At 48.5% G+C, this 16766-nt stretch overlaps 1 long non-coding RNA gene across 1 annotated transcript; it reads right to left on the reverse strand.

Annotated features, from left to right (window-relative positions):
- Window positions 1-1992: 1992 nt before the first annotated feature.
- On the reverse strand, window positions 1993-16441 carry LOC144381586 (uncharacterized). Its single transcript, XR_013447004.1, has 3 exons — window positions 16230-16441; window positions 7465-7717; window positions 1993-2183 (listed from the first exon to the last, which is right to left on the reverse strand). It is a non-coding gene; the product is annotated as an uncharacterized LOC144381586 (long non-coding RNA).
- Between the last annotated feature and the right edge of the window lie 325 nt (window positions 16442-16766).

Below are 16766 nucleotides of genomic sequence, written 5' to 3' on the forward strand. Positions count from 1 at the left end.
GAGATGTCGAGGAGGACAGGCACGCAGAGTGATGGGCCTCAGTGTTCACTCCTCCCTTCAAATCACCCTTCTCTGAATTAGCTATAATGCTGATCATCATTCTAGGCATTATTCTAGGACTTTCCTAATAGATCTGTTAAAATGATCGAGTGTCATAACCCATGTAAGGCAAGAAACACAAGGTCTGCTGCATGATAAACGGGGCTAAGCGTTAGCCACTGTCATGATCACCACTATTATTATTCAAGATGTGTGACTTCCCTTGGATTCCAGACCCCACCTAGGGCCCAGTTGCGGAACTGGAAGAACAGCAGTGAGGGAGGCCCTGTGGTTCGCAGGGATTTTGAATGAGTTGAGCAGGGACACTCCCAAACCCAAAGGGAGGTGACATCAGACTGTGCCCCCAGCTCACGAGAGGCCCCCTCTCTGCAGCACCCCTGTCCGGGCCTAAGGCTCAAACCTGCTCTCTCCACATCATTCTCGGGTTCCCTGGCCATGCTAGCTACAAAATCAGGATCTCTCCAAAACAGGATCTGGGAATCTGTCTGAAAGCCACCGCCTGGGGGATGGTGAAGTAGGCCGTCCGCATGCCATCTTTTTCATAAGCAGGGCCGAGGAGGTTTCGGCCAGGCCTTCCTTAGAGCCTGCTTGCTTGGGGCAGCGCGAGGTGCTGCAGCTGCGGGGTTTCACTGGGATGGAAGTCATCAGCGGTTAACAACACTGGGGCTTCTTGACCACTTGGTCCTAATAAGGGCCAGCGCAGCCCCAGTCAGGGATCAGCAAGCCGCGCCTCCCCCTTGGTCCCCCTGCCCCCTGGGAGAGCTGGTTCCACACTGATGGGTCACCCGAGCTCTCTGCAACAGAGGCTGAGTTGCCTCAGGACCTTGCTCAGGCCAGGACGGTGCTTTCACAGCAGTGACCACTGCTAATAAACACTGCTATGCTTTTGAGCTTATTGAGCATGGATTCTGAGGTGGCTCAGAGCGCTGCCCTCTGGTTTCTGACAAAATGAGTCTCTATCGGGTCAGTTTGAAAGAGCTTGGTGACAGAGCTAAATCAACTGAGAGTCTCAAAGGGGCAAATAATTCAGAGTTAGAGCAATGTGGGAGGATATTAGAACCAGAGGGTTGGAGCCAAACCATTCTTTATGCCAAGAGCACAGATAGACTGAGTCCTGTCTTAGCGAGGGGGCGAGGAGGAAGACGGTGTCCGGATTAGCCAGCTCAGCATCCTTGCTCACACCTTCAAGTAGGTTTAACTCTGCCGCTCCCACCATGGCTGGTCGGAGACATGGGAGCACCCCGCTGTGGGTCAAAGTGGGCAGCCAGAAGTATACAAAGCTTTTTTAAAAGGGGTAATCTTGACAGGAAAAGTGGGCAGCTCTTAGCTTAGTCTGTTCTCGAGGATCTCCAGAACCTGTTCCTATGAATAGCAAGTGTATCCCCTGCTCTTGCTTAAGGTGAAATAGTTTAATGTGGCAGCCAAGACTAAAACCTGGTCGTTTTTCTCTGCAACACCACCTTTCAAGGTCCCCCTGACTACCGAATGCCCAGCAGGCAGGTGGCAAAGGGCGCAGGAGGATTACCTCAAAGTAGACTCCCCTTCTTTCCCAACTGCCCTCCCCACTTGCCTGTATCCTTAAAGGCACCAAACCCCATCACCTATGCCACTCCTGTCCCCTCCTGATACAGCCAGTGATTCCGTCTCTGCCTCATCCTTCCCACCTGTTCCTCTTACCCTCCTATATCAGCACCTGCAGCATCCTCTCACCTGGCTTGTTTCACAGCCACCCGCTCGCCCCCAGAGGTCACGGCCAAAGCAGCTTGCAGGGGGTGGCACTTGCTCGGCGCCTACCCCGCTTCATCACAGACATTCACCCATGTATTCTAGTATTTGACAAAGGTTTGGGGAGATGCCAAATGGGCATGATGAGCCACACCAGCGCAGACCTCACAACCTCATAAGGGAGACAGATGGGAGGCATACCCGAGGAGCAGTACATAGCAGTGGGTGAAAGGGGCCAGCAGCGGTGCCCGAAGCAGTAAGAAGCCCAGAGGAAGGGAGTCCTGGGGCAATCAAGGAACACTTCCCGGAGGAGGTGATACAGCCCTGGTGTTCATGGGTGGGTAGGGTTTTGAAAGGCTGAGTTGTGGAGAGATGGCTCTTCAGTTGAAGGGAAATTCCTAGAGGAGACAAAAGATTCAAGTAAGAAAAGTTCCGGGTGGTTTTGGGGAGTGTTAGCTGAGCATAGGTCATTCGTAATAGACAAATGCGGATGAGATTGGAAAGAGATCTTGAGAATAGAGCGTTTTTGGATTTTATTAGGAAGATAAAGGGCATTGAGGGATTTGGAGCTGGGGGTGACATAATCAAAGTCAAACTGCTGGAAGAAGGATGGGGCCACGGCATGGTGACGGGGCAGGGGGACCAGCGAGGAGGCTGACCCATGATGGAGCCTGGCGAGCAATTGAGGGTATAGGCGGGGCAGGGCCTTGAGTACCAGTTGGGTGTGGTGATGCAGAAGAAGAAGGAGCAGGGACGTGACCCCAGTGCCATGCTTGGGTGACAGGGACGATGGTGGTGTTGACAGAGATGCGAGGGACGGAAAGAGGAGGAGCTTCTGGGAAAGGACACGTGTCTGGTTCAGAATTCACTGCCTTTAATGTGCCAGGCCATCTTATAGGCATCTGTGAGTCCAGAGCCCCAGGACTTTCTGAAAGCAGCCCCACTGCCCACATTCTCGACGGTCCAACATTTCAAGGCTTCCAGCTGTTCGGGTAATGGGGTGAGTTAGTAAGAAGTACTGGGCGGGCCGATGTTAGAATCTCCTTTGCTGATCTCTGGCAAGCGTGGCCATTGTGCTTCCACCGAGTGTGAGAGCAGTTCTGTGGGACTGTCCCAGAGGAAAGGGATGGAGGAAAGAGCCCAGATGTGGGGGGAGCCATGGAGCTGGGAGAGAGCAGCCTCTTGAGCCCAGGAGGAATGGAGTTCTCTGATGGCACCTGTGATTGGTGGCCCTTTGCCTGGCAGCATCCAGCGGGAATTACTACAAGAAGCATCTAGAAGGGGGCACCAGGCCTCCAGGCTTGTAAAGACCCCAACAGCCCAAGCCTGGCACCAGCACTGGCCACATGGCAAAGACAGCGTTCTGCTGGGCAGTTGGCGCAGGGAACAGGGGGCCTGGGTGAGGCTCCCCCTGCCTGGAAGAAGGGGATGCCCTTTCTTCCAAGAAAAGCACCATCTGCTCCTAAGCTGTATGTCCTTGAAGCTACCCCTACTAGGAGGGCGCCTTTTAAAAGTTGCACAAAGGGTCTGAAGTAGACTCATCATGGCCTTGCCCGGAGAGTGGAAGCATTCTCTGTCCCAAACCCCAAAAGAGTGACACCCCCTCTCCCCAGCCTCAGCTCCTACAACCTGGACTCCTATGTGGCTGAAGTGCCCAAGATGGATTTTCTCGCTAGTCTGGCAAGTAGGAAACTGAAGTCGGATTACTTTTATCTAGAGGGAGAGACATTTTCAAGTTTTAAAAGTAAATTAAAAAATAACAACACAACACAACATGTACTAGTGCTCACAGCAGAACTGTAGAATAAAATTGCCACTCTACGTTCAGTGTGTGGAGTATTGTGAGCCCCTCTCCACCTCGCTGGGGGGCTGCAAACATCCAGGGGCACAGTTCTTTGGGTCCAGTCGCAGGCTGGAAGGCCTCTCTCCTGGCGTCCCTCCTGAGTCTGTGCTTTGTTGTCCCCTTTCCAGCTGCTGTCTCCGTGTGGAGCTCAAAAGCACTTCCCAGGATGCCCGGATAGGTGTCAATGATCTGGGTCCACCACACTCGTCGCATTTAATTGAGTTATCCTGTGATGGCTGGAGGCCACACACACTGCACATGCATTTATCAAGATTTCATTGCTTCCCAGTTATTAAATTCATCCTCCAGGCCAGCGTCAGGGCACAGGGAAGCAAATGCACCGCGACAGAGTGAACTTGACAGAAAAGAATATATAAGATGGGAGGCTGATGGTCAGGGCTGGGTAGTGGTCCAGGGCAGCTCTGGAAAGTTCTGCCAGATGGCTTGGTGGAGTCTGATGCATGACAGAGACTGCCCTGCTCTTTTGATGGACAGACAGATGGATGGGTCACTCCCGTGCGGCCTCAAGCCCCTCTCCTCTCCCCTTCCCCACCACCATTTGGCTAACTTTACATGTGGATAGGGACCAGCTGCAAATTAACCTAAGGGGATATCTGAAGACTGCTGTAAAAATACAACTTTTCTATCTAATTGCATAAGTATATACTACTTAATAGGAAATGTGGAAAATGCAGAAAGAAGAAAATTTAAAAGTCATTTGAAAGGAAAACACTCTGGTGTATATGCATCTAGGGCAACATTTTAAGAAATTTGGGATAAGACTAGGGAGGCTTTTTTCCAGTCTAAATTCTAAGAAGAATGTTAATTGTGAAATTCTCCCTCTCTCTCTCTCTCTCTCTTTTTTTTTTTTTGTTAAGTAGGCCCTGCATCCAGCATGGAGCCCGACACAGGGCTTGAACTCATGACCTCGAGATCAAGACCTGAGCCGAGATCAAGAGTTGAATGCTTAACTGACTGAGCCACCCAGGTGCCCCTAATTATGAGATTCTTAAGCATTCACAAAAGTAGAGAATTATAGAACAAACATTCAGGTACCTATCACTTGGGTTTTTTTTGTCTGCATGCTTCTTGTTTTAACTTTTTGGCCTTTTTAGTTGGAAATAATCCCATTGTATATTTCCTAAGGATAGGGATATTCTCCTATATAACCTCAGTACAGTTGGCAACTTCTCTCTTTTTTTTTTAAGAGAGTGTGACGGGGGAGGGGAGAGGGGCAGAGGGAGAGAGAGAATCTTAAGCAGGCTCCACGCTAAGCGCAGAAGGTGGCAACTTCTTAAATTCACATTGATACAACACTTTAGCCTACCATCCATATTCCAATTTTATTGACCTAATAAAGTCCTTGGATCCAAGGGTCTGATACTGCATTTTGTTGTTTTATCTCCTTAGCCCCCTTGAATCTGGAACATGTCCAAAGCCGTTCTTTATTTACTGTGATGTTGACATTTTTGAAGAATAATAGTTGTGTGGACTGAATGTGTCCTCCCTAAATTCATGTTGACACTGTACCCCCAGGGTGAGGTGGGGCTTTGGGCGGTAATTCAGATCAGATGGGGCCATGAGGATGGAGCCCCCATGAAAGAGATTAGTGCCCTTACAAGAGACACAAGAGAGCTTGCTTCCTCTCTGCTCCCCACCATGTGAAGATACAATGAGAAGTCAGCAGTCTGACACTAAAAAAGAGCTCTCATCAGAACTGGCCCATGCTGGCACCCTGACCTTGGACTTCCCACCTCCAGAACTTTGAGAAATAAATGTTTGTTGTTTATAAGCCACCCAGTCTAGGGTAAGTTGTTATGGCAGCCCAAATGGACTAAGACAACAGTACCTTCCACTGTCTTTGAATAGAACATTCCTCACTTTGGATTTGTGATGCCCCTTTGTGTTTAGATTAAGGTTGTACGTTCTTGGCCAGGTTGCTGTGTAGGTGATGGCCACCTGTCCCTCATTGGTGATGTTAATTTTGAACCTCAAAGTTTTCCCCAATTTTTCCACTGCATAATTACTATTTTTTTCTCCCTCCCAGTAAGGAGTATATGGAAAGATTCTAAGACAATGCAAACATCATGCTGGTTGATCATCAACATTTCCTCTTAGATTTAGCATGCATGGAAGATTTTTGCCTGATCCAATCTTTACGAGGGCAAGTGGGATGTAGGAGAGCTCAGAGTGGAGAAGTGCCCTTTTGGGAGGCCCAGGGGACAAAGGGAGCCTAGTGTTTTCAGAGAAGCTGAGATGTTTTTGTCCGGCTACATTTTCCAGGGTGAGAAGTCAAAAAGGAAGAGATGACACAAGAGGTGAGCAGGGCTCAGCTTACAAAGGGTCTTTCGAGTGATCTGATGTTCTGCAGGAATGGGGAGTCACCAAGCAGGGAGAGACCTCCCTGGCCATGTGTGGAGGGTGTGCTGAGGGGACCAGGCAGGGGGAGCACATAGGAGGCCCTCCATGATCCAAGCTGAAGACAGACTTGTTCACAAAACAAACAGCAAAAGCTCAGGGATCAAGCAGACCCCAGATAGGGGAGGGCCAGTCAAAGGTTTTCCATCACCTTTCAGGGGCACTTGAGGAGTTGATGGCCTAGACCAGGGGACTTCTGGTACAACCCAGAAACATCCCTTTTCCTGGGAAACCCTGAGAGTAATACCTCCTCTCTGGATAACCTGGTCTCACTGTCAGGGCTCTCATTCCAACAATGGGTAGGGATGTGTGTGGAGAGGTGGGGTGGCAGTTAATTTCAGGAGAACATAGAACAACAATATGGCCGAAGGTGTCGCCTCTTCCAGAGGGCAGCGAACCTGCCTGTGTGTTTTCATTCCTGCCAGAGCCTCAGGGCCTCTGGGCAGAGGCCCCAGCACCACTGCTCCCATGCTGGCTCCCACATGGTAGGTGTGCCCTGGCGGGGGGGTGGTCCGTAGCCCCCAGAGCCATCCCAGGGAAGAAAACGTCAGGCTGTGCCTGAGGAGGATGAGATGGGGGCTGGACACATCAGCTAGAGGACAAGGTAGTTCATTCATTCACCCATCTAGTCATCCAGTGGGCAGGTATTATGCTCCTATGATACGCCAGCAGTGAGCTGGACCCCCTGGGGGGAGCTGGAGACAGTACATGGCTGTCCACACGCCAATACTGTTGTAGCCAGGCACCCGTCATCGTCCCCTCTACCTTGGTCTGCCCTGCCTACAGACTGCTACTTCCTGACATTATTGCTCTAAGATTTTACAGATGAACCGTGAGTAAAGGGATCCTTGTGGGAAGCCTTAGACAACATCTCTCACCATGAGGTGCCTGCTTTCATCCCAAGGAACCTCAAGGCTTGGGATTTGCTTCAGGATATTCCAAGTGTCAAGATGTAGCCTGGGCCTTCTGTAACATGACCCAGCCCCTTGGGACACAAAGGACTCCAGCAGGTGATGGTGGAGGAAAAGTCCAATTTGGCAAGAAGATAGAGTGGGGTGGACACAAGGAAAAGCCAGTGGTTTCACACCTGCCTGCCCTGTCTCCCAGCCCCACTGCCATTATGCACTGGTTGTCCCAGGGACTCCATTCACTCAAACATTCTTCGAACACATATTATATTGAACACACATCCTATGTACTGGGGAAAGCTAAAGATTAATAAATAAGGCGTAGAACTAGAAGGTACCAACAGAGGAAAGGACGCTGTCCTCCCAGGCCTACCCCAGGGCCACCCTGAGCCAAGCACAGACCAGCCCATGGGTCACTTGTTCTCATGCTACAGCACACGGCTAACAAGTCACAGGACCCCAGACCCCAAATCCTTCAAAGCGTGGGCATTTCTCAGGGCCGTGACTCACCATTGCTGGCGGTTTTCAAAATGCACGGATGACACCTCTTCTCCAGACCTCCTGGCATGGTTCTTGCTCACTGACAAAGCTCTGGGAGTCCAACATAATTTTTTACCAACGTCATGGCAGGCTTTCCTCAGCAACTATTAACTACCTCTGTGTGGGTCGTCTGCACCGGCAGGGGGGGTCTCAGTCAGCCTGGGATTTGGGGTGTCAGCTTCGATGCGGGGCTGCTTGTAGGTGCGGCCTCGCTAGCCGTTATCTGGTGGGCGGAGAGAGCACCTCTTATTTCAGGAATAAGGAAATCAAGCTCAGAGAGGTTAAGACGCCTGCCCACTGATGCCCAGCTGGGGAGATACAGGGTCTGGGAGGTGAGATGGTAATAACTATGACTTACCGAGCCGCTGTTACGTGCCGGCTGCTGTGTTAGCTCTCTCTATACAAATTCTCATATTTAATCCCCACCATAATCCTGTCTGAGAAGTAGTATTAACTCTATTTTACAGATGGCGCCTCAGAGACTCAGAGAAGTTAAGACTGACGTCTAAAGTCAGAGCTAGCAACTGGCAGAGCCCACACAGGACCCAGGTACACTGACAGAGCTGGGGTCCTTCTCACTTCCACACACACGTAAGCACTCTCCATTGTAACACCACTCTCCGAGGGCGCAAAGACAAAGGGTAACCATGGACTTGACCATGGCGGCTTGGGACTGAGACCCAAGAAGCCTATATCCCGTTCTAGCTTCATGGTGGGCTTCCTATGGTCTGAGTATGTTGGTTGCCCCTATGAGAAAGAGCTTCTCTTCCTTGGAAGAAATACCATTAATTTTATTTATTTTTTTAAAAAACGTGTGTATATTTGGGGTTTTTAAAAAGATTTTATTTTTAAGTAATGGTTACACCCAACATGGGGCTCGAACTCACAATCCCGAGATCAAGAGTTGCATGCTCTGTTGACTGAGCCAGCCAGGTATCCCAGTGTATCCATTAATTTTAAAATACACAACAAAATCCCAACCAATCAAGTAGGACAGCAAACTCCCCTGCCCAGAATGAGGTAGCCCTGTAAAGGCATTAGGTGGAATGGTGGGGGTACCTCTGTTCCTTTGCCCCTAAAGCCTGGTTAGGGGGCAGTTGTACAGTTTTCTACTGGGAGAAGTTTTTGTTACTTTTTGTTGTTTGGTCTCTAGGAGGGCTGGCTGACCCAGGCAGGATGCAAAAGACAGGACTGAGCAAGCCTGCCCCGAGTGGGCACAGTTCTGTTTGCAAGCATGCTTTGGGATGGGCAAAGTGGGGGTAAGGGGGGGCGGGAGGTGCCGGCCTCCCCTTACGTCACGGGGATGGAAGGCACAGCAGAGCGAGTACACTCAGCGCGACTGGAACAGCCTCGGGCGGTGACAGAGGGCAGCTACACCTGTGCTGAGTACAGACTTGTGGAACCACTATGTTGTCCCCCTGAAATGAAGGTAACATTGTGTGTCAGCTGTGCTCACAGAAAAAGAAAATGAATGTTGATTTAAAAAAAGGAAATAAATAAAATAAAATAAAATAAAATAAAATAAAATAAAATAAAATCTCATCCCCGCCCGTAGTGCGGGGTTTGCAGACCGGGGAAGCAGGGCAGGTGGCCGCGCTACGGGCAGCCCTCCTGGGTGGGAAGACTTCCGGGCAGGGCAACCCGGCAGTGACAGGTGGGTAACGGCAGTGCAGGGACAGAGGTGGAATGATGGCTGGGAGTAAAGAGCGCAAGGCCTGAAGCTGTTGTTCGCCGTCATTGACTTCACTGCCACGGCTCAGCAGGGACCTGCTGGCAGGGGGACACCCAGGCCGGAAGCTCTTTTTCTGTCAGTTTCTCTCTACCGCTGATCCTCCACTAACTTGCAGACAGGCTGATTTAGCCAGCGCTTTGTGCTCCAGGGATTACAGCGAGATATGGGGCTCTCGTTCCCATCACTCTGCTTCCGGGGCATGTCACACTCACAGCCTGGTCGGGTATCTGCAGGACCCCTCTACGGCAAGTCAGAGTCAGGGTGAGGGGAGGCGGGGGCGGTGGGGGGGTCAGTCTCAAACCCAAGGCACAGCACCTGCGCCCTGCCAAGGTCTTTCACATGCGACCTCATTTCGTTCCCCAGACCCCACGGGGGCAGCCACGCCCCATTTTACAGAAAGAACCGAGATTCAGCCAGTTTGTACATTCAAAATCGCTCAGCAAGTGAGGGGGAGAGCTGGGATCTGAAATGAGACCTCCGTGCCTCTGTGTGAAATCTGGTCTCTGTGACTTCCAAGCCCACGGTCTCTCCTCCTCGCCACAGAGCAGGAGGAAAGAAAGGCTTCCCAGTGCCAGTCAAGGGCTGCAAGGAGGTTGGCCTGCCTTCTCCATCAGTCCCGTGGAGGCACAATGTTCTCTTCCCAGGGAAGGAGTACTGTCTCCATTTTGCAGACAAAGAAACAGAGGGTCAGAAGTGTGGAGAACTTGCCCAAGTCACAGAGCTAGATTGGAACTCAGGTATCTGACGATCTGCCAAACTCAAGATGCCTGCTCTCACTCGGGCAGAACCCACTTTGGTAATCCTGATCAGGGTGCAAAGCAGCAGAGCTGAGCATAAGGGCTCCTTACCGCCCGATCCTACAGAATGCAGAGCTAGGTGGTTCCCACACAGCCTTCTGCTGATCCTGACTCTTGAGGCTGCCTTTTCAGAAGCACCTGTGGAAGCTGTGTGTGAGTCCTTGTCTTCCTGGCACAAAGTAGGCCTTCAATATATATTTGATGATACCATGAACTACTAGTCACGTGACTCTTCACCAGCCTCCATTTTTTCCACAGTATCCTTGCAAAAACCACCACCTTGGTGTCCTTACAAACAGCAAATCAGGAAAACTGCAGCCGTGAATAAGCAACAGCTTCTTCCCACATCATTTGCTCAGCTTTCCACGGATAGACACGAAATTAGACCACCTCTCTGGCTGGATGGGGTTCCCCAGGTGCATGCCCTTTTGTTAAATAGAAAGTAGGCCTCCAGTTATAAGCAACTGGTGACTGAATGAATTATAGATTTATTGTTGGTACCCATGCTTATCGAGGTCAATTACCACAGGGGCACCATATAAACTAAACCACCTAAAACCCTATCTAGAAAATCAACCGTCCTGCACCTGAGGACAAGCCTACTTATCTAAAAGGGCAGGAGAGGGTCCCAGCCCAGCGGAGCTCCTAACCAGCAGGGACGGTTCTTTTCCTCATCCTTCTGAGGTAAAGAATAGGTGTGTCTGGTGTAGACAGAAAGCCCTTGCTCTGGGCAAGTCTCGTCATCCGTGTCGGCTGGCAGGTCTGAGGGGAGAGAAACCCCACAACCTCTACCGCTGACAGAGTTAGAGACCATGTCACCAGTCCCTATGCATCTCTCTTCCTGTCTCAGCTCCAGATGTCCTGCATCCCTGCCCTCCCAGACAGCCTTTGGAATTCTAGAACTTGTGAGCTTCACTAACACAGGCCCTGGGCACCATGGATGCTGTATGTAAATCACATTGAGAAGCTGGTGGAATTTTCTTCTCAGGGCTAGGTGTGGACTTCACATCTACCCAGGGGCCATAACATTTTCCTCCTACCTCACAGAAGGGAAATAACAGAGGGAGGAGAAGTAAGAGAAAAGTGTTCCTCTCATACCTACAACCCAAGATATTCCGGGTTTTAAATCTACAACAGCTTTGTGGAAACCACCTGTACTTGTCTGTGTCACATCATAACGATACAAACATTTGTACCTTGGGCCGCTGAATGGGGTAGGAGGTGCACACATTAGTTTCCCAGGAAACTTGAACAGTGTCACTATAGGACATAACAGAGGGGTGTACAGAGAACTTTTTAAATGCAAATACCCCAAATTGACTGATCTTTTTAGTCACTAACTGCAAATAGTGGTAGAAGCATCAATTTAAAAACCACAGTATCAGACCCAATGAAGTAGTTTCCAACAGAGCAAACCAACACGAGGCACGGGTATTTAGATCATCTTCTAAATGGGGCAATTCTTATTCCCTCCAGCCCTTTTTTTTTTTTTTTTAAAGATTTTATTTATTTGACAGAGAGACACAGCGAGAGAGGGAACACAAGCAGGGGGAGTGGGAGAGGGAGAAGCAGGCTTCCCGCTGAGCAGGGAGCCCGAGGCGGGGCTCGATCCCAGGACCCTGGGATCATGACCTGAGACGAAGGCAGATGCTTAACGACTGAGCCACCCAGGCGCCCCAATACCTCTTTTTTTTTTAAGATTTTATTTATTTATTTGACACAGAGAGAAATAGCGAGAGAGGGAACACAAGCAGGGGGAGAGGGAGAGGGAGAAGCAGGCTTCCCGCTGAGCAGGGAGCCCGAGGCGGGGCTCGATCCCAGGACCCTGGGATCATGACCTGAGCCGAAGGCAGACGCTTAACGACTGAGCCACCCAGGCGCCCCATCCCTCCAGCCCTTTATTTTCATAAGCTGGGAAGATGGATGAGAACTAAGAGAAAATGATGTGTGCTACTAATTCTGTTATGCCTTCGAGAATGTTCCTGAAGAGACAGGTGGCTGTGACCTTGCAGCTGAGCTCTGGCGGCCAGCCAGAAAGAGAAGACGGAATTCCCATGCAGAGTCCCAAATGCTGGCCAGCGGACTTCGTAAAGGGTGTTCAACTTCACTGATAAGGAATGACACGTTAATCAAAACAGCTGTGAGCTAACATCTCTCGCTTATCAGCTTGGCAAAGATCAGAGAGTTTAGGATTTTAGTGAGGAGAAAGGGAAACAGAGCGAAGGATACATTGTTGGTATCACTTCTTTGGAGGGCAACGTGGGACAACCTGTCCCAACCAGAGCGGGCAGGATGATGCATATAATAGGATTTCATTTGTGTAAACATGGCCCACATGTATATGTAAATGCAGAGGAAAAGCTCGGAAGCAGACACATCACACGGTAATAACCGCTGCCTCTGGAGAGAGGGACCGGAACCAGGACCACAGGAGGAAGGTCGGAATAAAGGGCTGGAGGCACCAATGGGAAGGATTTTCATTTCTATTTGATACCCTAATCCTGCCTTACTTTGCTACCCATGAGCAGGTTTTACTTTTATAATCTAAAACATTTAAGAAGTATTTTTTGAAAGAAAAAGTAGCTTGAAGGGCATTGATAAGCAGAAACCAGTCGCTGGAGTAGAGAAACAAAAAGGGGAGACAGGATGTGATGGTGGTGAGGAAGTATTCTGTTTCTTTTTTGGAATATTTTCTTTAAAATTATGAAAGTAAACTAACAGAAAAAGAAAAATTAGATCATAGGGAAAAGAAAACCGTTTGTCGTTATAAACAGATTCACACTGGGGAGGGTATGTGTTCTGGTAAGCGCTGTGAATTGTGCAAGACTGTTGAATCTCAGATCTGCACCTCTGAAACAAATAATGCAATATATGTTAAGAAAGAAAAAAAGAAGAAGAAGAATGTAGCAGGAGGGGAAGAATGAAGGGGGGGAAATCGGAGGGGGAGAAGAACCATGAGAGACGATGGACTCTGAAAAACAAACTGAGGGTTCTAGAGGGGAGGGGGTTGGGAGGATGGGTTAGCCTGGTGATGGGTATTGAGGAGGGCACGTTCTGCATGGAGCACTGGGTGTTATGCACAAACAATGAATCATGGAACACTATATCTAAAACCAATGATGTAATGTATGGGGATTAACATAACAATAAAAAAATTAAAAAAATAAATAAATAAACTACATTAAAAAAAATAATAAAATAAACAGATTCACTACTACGTTAGTTCCCACACAGCCTAGCCCATGTGAGACAAGCAATCCTCTGACTTGGCCACCAACTGTTAGTATTTTGGAGCTTTTCTTTCAAGTGTGTGTATACGTATGTGTATGTGTATGTGCACACACGTGTGTGTGCACACACATATAACTAGATGGCTGTATTTAGCAGGCACATTAAATTCACACTTCACGTTTCGACATAAGAATTCCTTCTGTTATTATGTGGACTTTATAGCCCTCATTTTAATAGTTCTATCACATTCCACAGAGCAGGATATATATCATGCTGTACCTAAACATACCTCATGTTGGATATTTACTTACAATTTTTTATTATTTTGACTAATCCTAGGAGACATATCTTTCCTTGAAAATTATTTTTTCCATACATTAGATACCTCCTTAGAATAAGTAATTAGATGTGGGATTATTTAATTTAAAACGGTGAGCAATTTTTGGCTTTTGGGATAAAATTAATTTCCAAAAGAGTTGTATCCACTTAGGGTGTCACTAGCAATTCACGAAAGTGCCAGTTTCATCATATCCTAGCCAGCATTTGGTGTTAGAAAGACTAAAGCATTTTTATTATTTTAATAGGTAAAAATGGAATTTAATTATGATTTTCATTTACATTTTTGTTTACTAGGGGTATTGCACATTCTTTCATTGCTTGTGTTTTGGTCGTCTGTCCCCTTTCGTGAATTACTTTTTATGATATTTGATGTGGATTTATTTCAACTCAAAACAAAAACAAATATCTTTTGAAGGCCAAGCCCCCCAAAAAGCTGCAATTTGAAAACACAGTAGTGAATCTGCTTTTTTATTCACAGAACTCACTGTGTGAATTTACAGGTTCAAATGAAAGTTCCCACTACTACGGTGGAAACATGGAAAAGTTCCCACTATTACGGCAGGAACATGGAAAAACTCACAAAACTTAATGGCATGCTCCCTAGCCCTTTGATTTTTATTTTTTTTAATGATTTTATTTACTTATTTGAGAGAGAGTGAGCACAAGCAGGGCGAGCAGCAGAGGGAGAGGAAGAAGCAGGCTCCCCGTCGAGTAAGGAGCCCGATGCAGGTCTCAGTCCCTATGTGGCACTCCATCCTAGGATCCCAGGACCATGACCTGAGTGGAAGGAGACGCTTAACCGACTGAGCCACCCAGGAGCCCCCTCCCCAGCCCTTTTAAACAGAAGCTCTTCTAAGAGCTTCTCAAATATAGCAGATGCTCAACAGAGTAGATCCATGTTAATCTTGGTGATAATGACAACTTTAGTCAATTTCTAAAGTTTCTAAGTACTAAGAAAATGAAAATGCTTCTTACTTGGGGGAAGGTTTTCTTTTTTGGTAGAAATCTGAAACAGGAAGAGATTGGGGGGAGGGGCCGGGCAGTACTTTCCAGTGTGAATTAACAGTGACTTAGAAGTCCATCCTTACGTAAGACAGGTAGAGGATTGCTTGTCTCCCATGGGCTTCTGCATCAGGAAGAGTAGTGCTAATAGCCCCTGTTGCTTCCTCCCCTGCAAGTTGACTGATAATAAAGGCAATGAGGAAATTAATTGATAATGATTGCCAAATGACATTCTTAACACGCTTTCAATTTTCAGTCCAGTTGGTGTATCTCTCTGGTCCTCAAACAGGGGCAGCTTTGCTTCTCAGGGGCAATGTCTGCGGACAGTTTTGACTGTCATGACGAGGGTGGGGTTGGTGGCTAGTGCCTGGTGGACGGAGACCAGGGATGCGGCTAAACATCCTGCAAGGAGGGGCGCCTGGGTGGCTCAGTCAGTTAAGCGTCTGCCTTCGGCTCAGGTCAGGATCCCAGGGTCCTGGGATCCAGCCCCACTTCGGGCTCCCTGCTCAGCGGGGAGCCTGCTTCTCTCTCTCCCTCTGCCTGCCACTCTGCCTACTTGTGCTCTCTCTCTCTGTTAAATAAATAAATAAAATCTTAAAAAAAAAATAACAAAACCATCCTGCAAGGAGCAGGGCAGCCCCCACAATAAAGAATGATCTGGTCCAAAATGTCAGTAGGTCTGAGTTTGAGAAACCCTTTTATATCTGTCTAACATCCCTAATAAATATATTTTAAACCTCTGATTTGTGTCATAATTCAACAGTGAGCCTGTATCTATAGGTGTCTAAGTTTTCTTGACATTCAGCACTGGGTCAGTGTTGAGCATTACTTATTTTCACCCCAAAGCTCCAAGGTGAAGCAAGAGCACATCTTTGACTTGGTAATGGTATTTTTAGTGATTTCTTTGGTAGACAGGACTGTTTGATCCTATATGAGATGTGATGGGGACCCCAACTCATTGCTTGGTTTTTCAATAACATTAAATGTTAAGCATTAACCATCTCCATCCCTGTTCCTCCAAAGGCAAATGTTAACCAGAATCACTGAGTATTTCCAACAAACATTTCAGGTGCTCCAGACACAAATCCTTTATTGTCTGTAGCTCTCTATGTAGTCTATGCTATGTTTCCTCTCCCAACTATTCTCCATCATGTGTGAATTCAGCAGAGGTTACTGCATACCTACTGCGTTCCAGGGTGATTCCCCCCTTCCCTATGCACCCTTCATTGTTCGGTTCCTATGAAATGGAAAATGTATTTCCTTTGAACTCTAGGACAGTTTTATAATGACCAAAGTCAAAGCCACCTGCTCAGAGACCTAGTAGGTGGTCCCCACTCACTGCCCTGTAGTTAGCGAGTTATTTCTAATAGTCCAGCATAACTTGCTCTCGCCCTGTAGTTCATTGTTCCTTTGCGATAATTCTCTCTGCAAGAAAAACCATTTTCCTTAGACTCGTGAAGATTAAAGTTTTCTTTCCCTTCACACAATTAAGAAAAGCACCTCCACAATGCAGTCCTTTCCCTTCCAGGAAGCATAAATCAGCACATTGCCATCTTCCTCTGAATGATTCTGAGAAACCATCTGCTAGGAGCGTTTCTCCAACTTGAAAGGCTGCACGGGCTGTCCTGACTCACCTTTAGAGCTGACGAAAGAGCCAGATCCAGAATCCGGGCAGAACTCAGCCACGCTGGGGTCCCAGGGTTCCAGGTCTACATCTGTGGGGCCCCTCTTCGCGTGCAGGTCCCCCTCTCTGTCGCGTGCTTATTTCTCTGCTTCTCGCTTCGGATCCCTTGCCTGCGGCATAACAGCAACTCCTGGCTTTTGCCTTGCGGCGGGGAAGGGGGGGCGGGTTATCTGCCTTTCTCCCTCCCACGTGTGGGTTAATAGCACTCCCCACAGCCAGCCTTAACAAACTGGCGTGCTCCCCACGGCCGGAAGGGGGCAGCAGACCAATCCGCGAAGCTCTCGCAAGGCGGGTGGGTACAATGCACAGCTGAGGTTATAATGCAGGGGAGTTATAAATGGATGCTGGAAATATTCCATTTCAGTGCCGTAGCTCTCGTCGGTGGTGCAGGCCTGCCTGGAGACGCTCTTGTCGCTTCTTGCTCTCCCTACATGCCTGGTGGCAGGTGAAGAAGGGTCCCGTGAACAGGGATGGGTTAGTGGCGGGG

The sequence above is a fragment of the Halichoerus grypus genome, chromosome 4 (assembly GCF_964656455.1).
Source record: "Halichoerus grypus chromosome 4, mHalGry1.hap1.1, whole genome shotgun sequence".
Classification (NCBI taxonomy): domain Eukaryota; kingdom Metazoa; phylum Chordata; class Mammalia; order Carnivora; family Phocidae; genus Halichoerus; species Halichoerus grypus.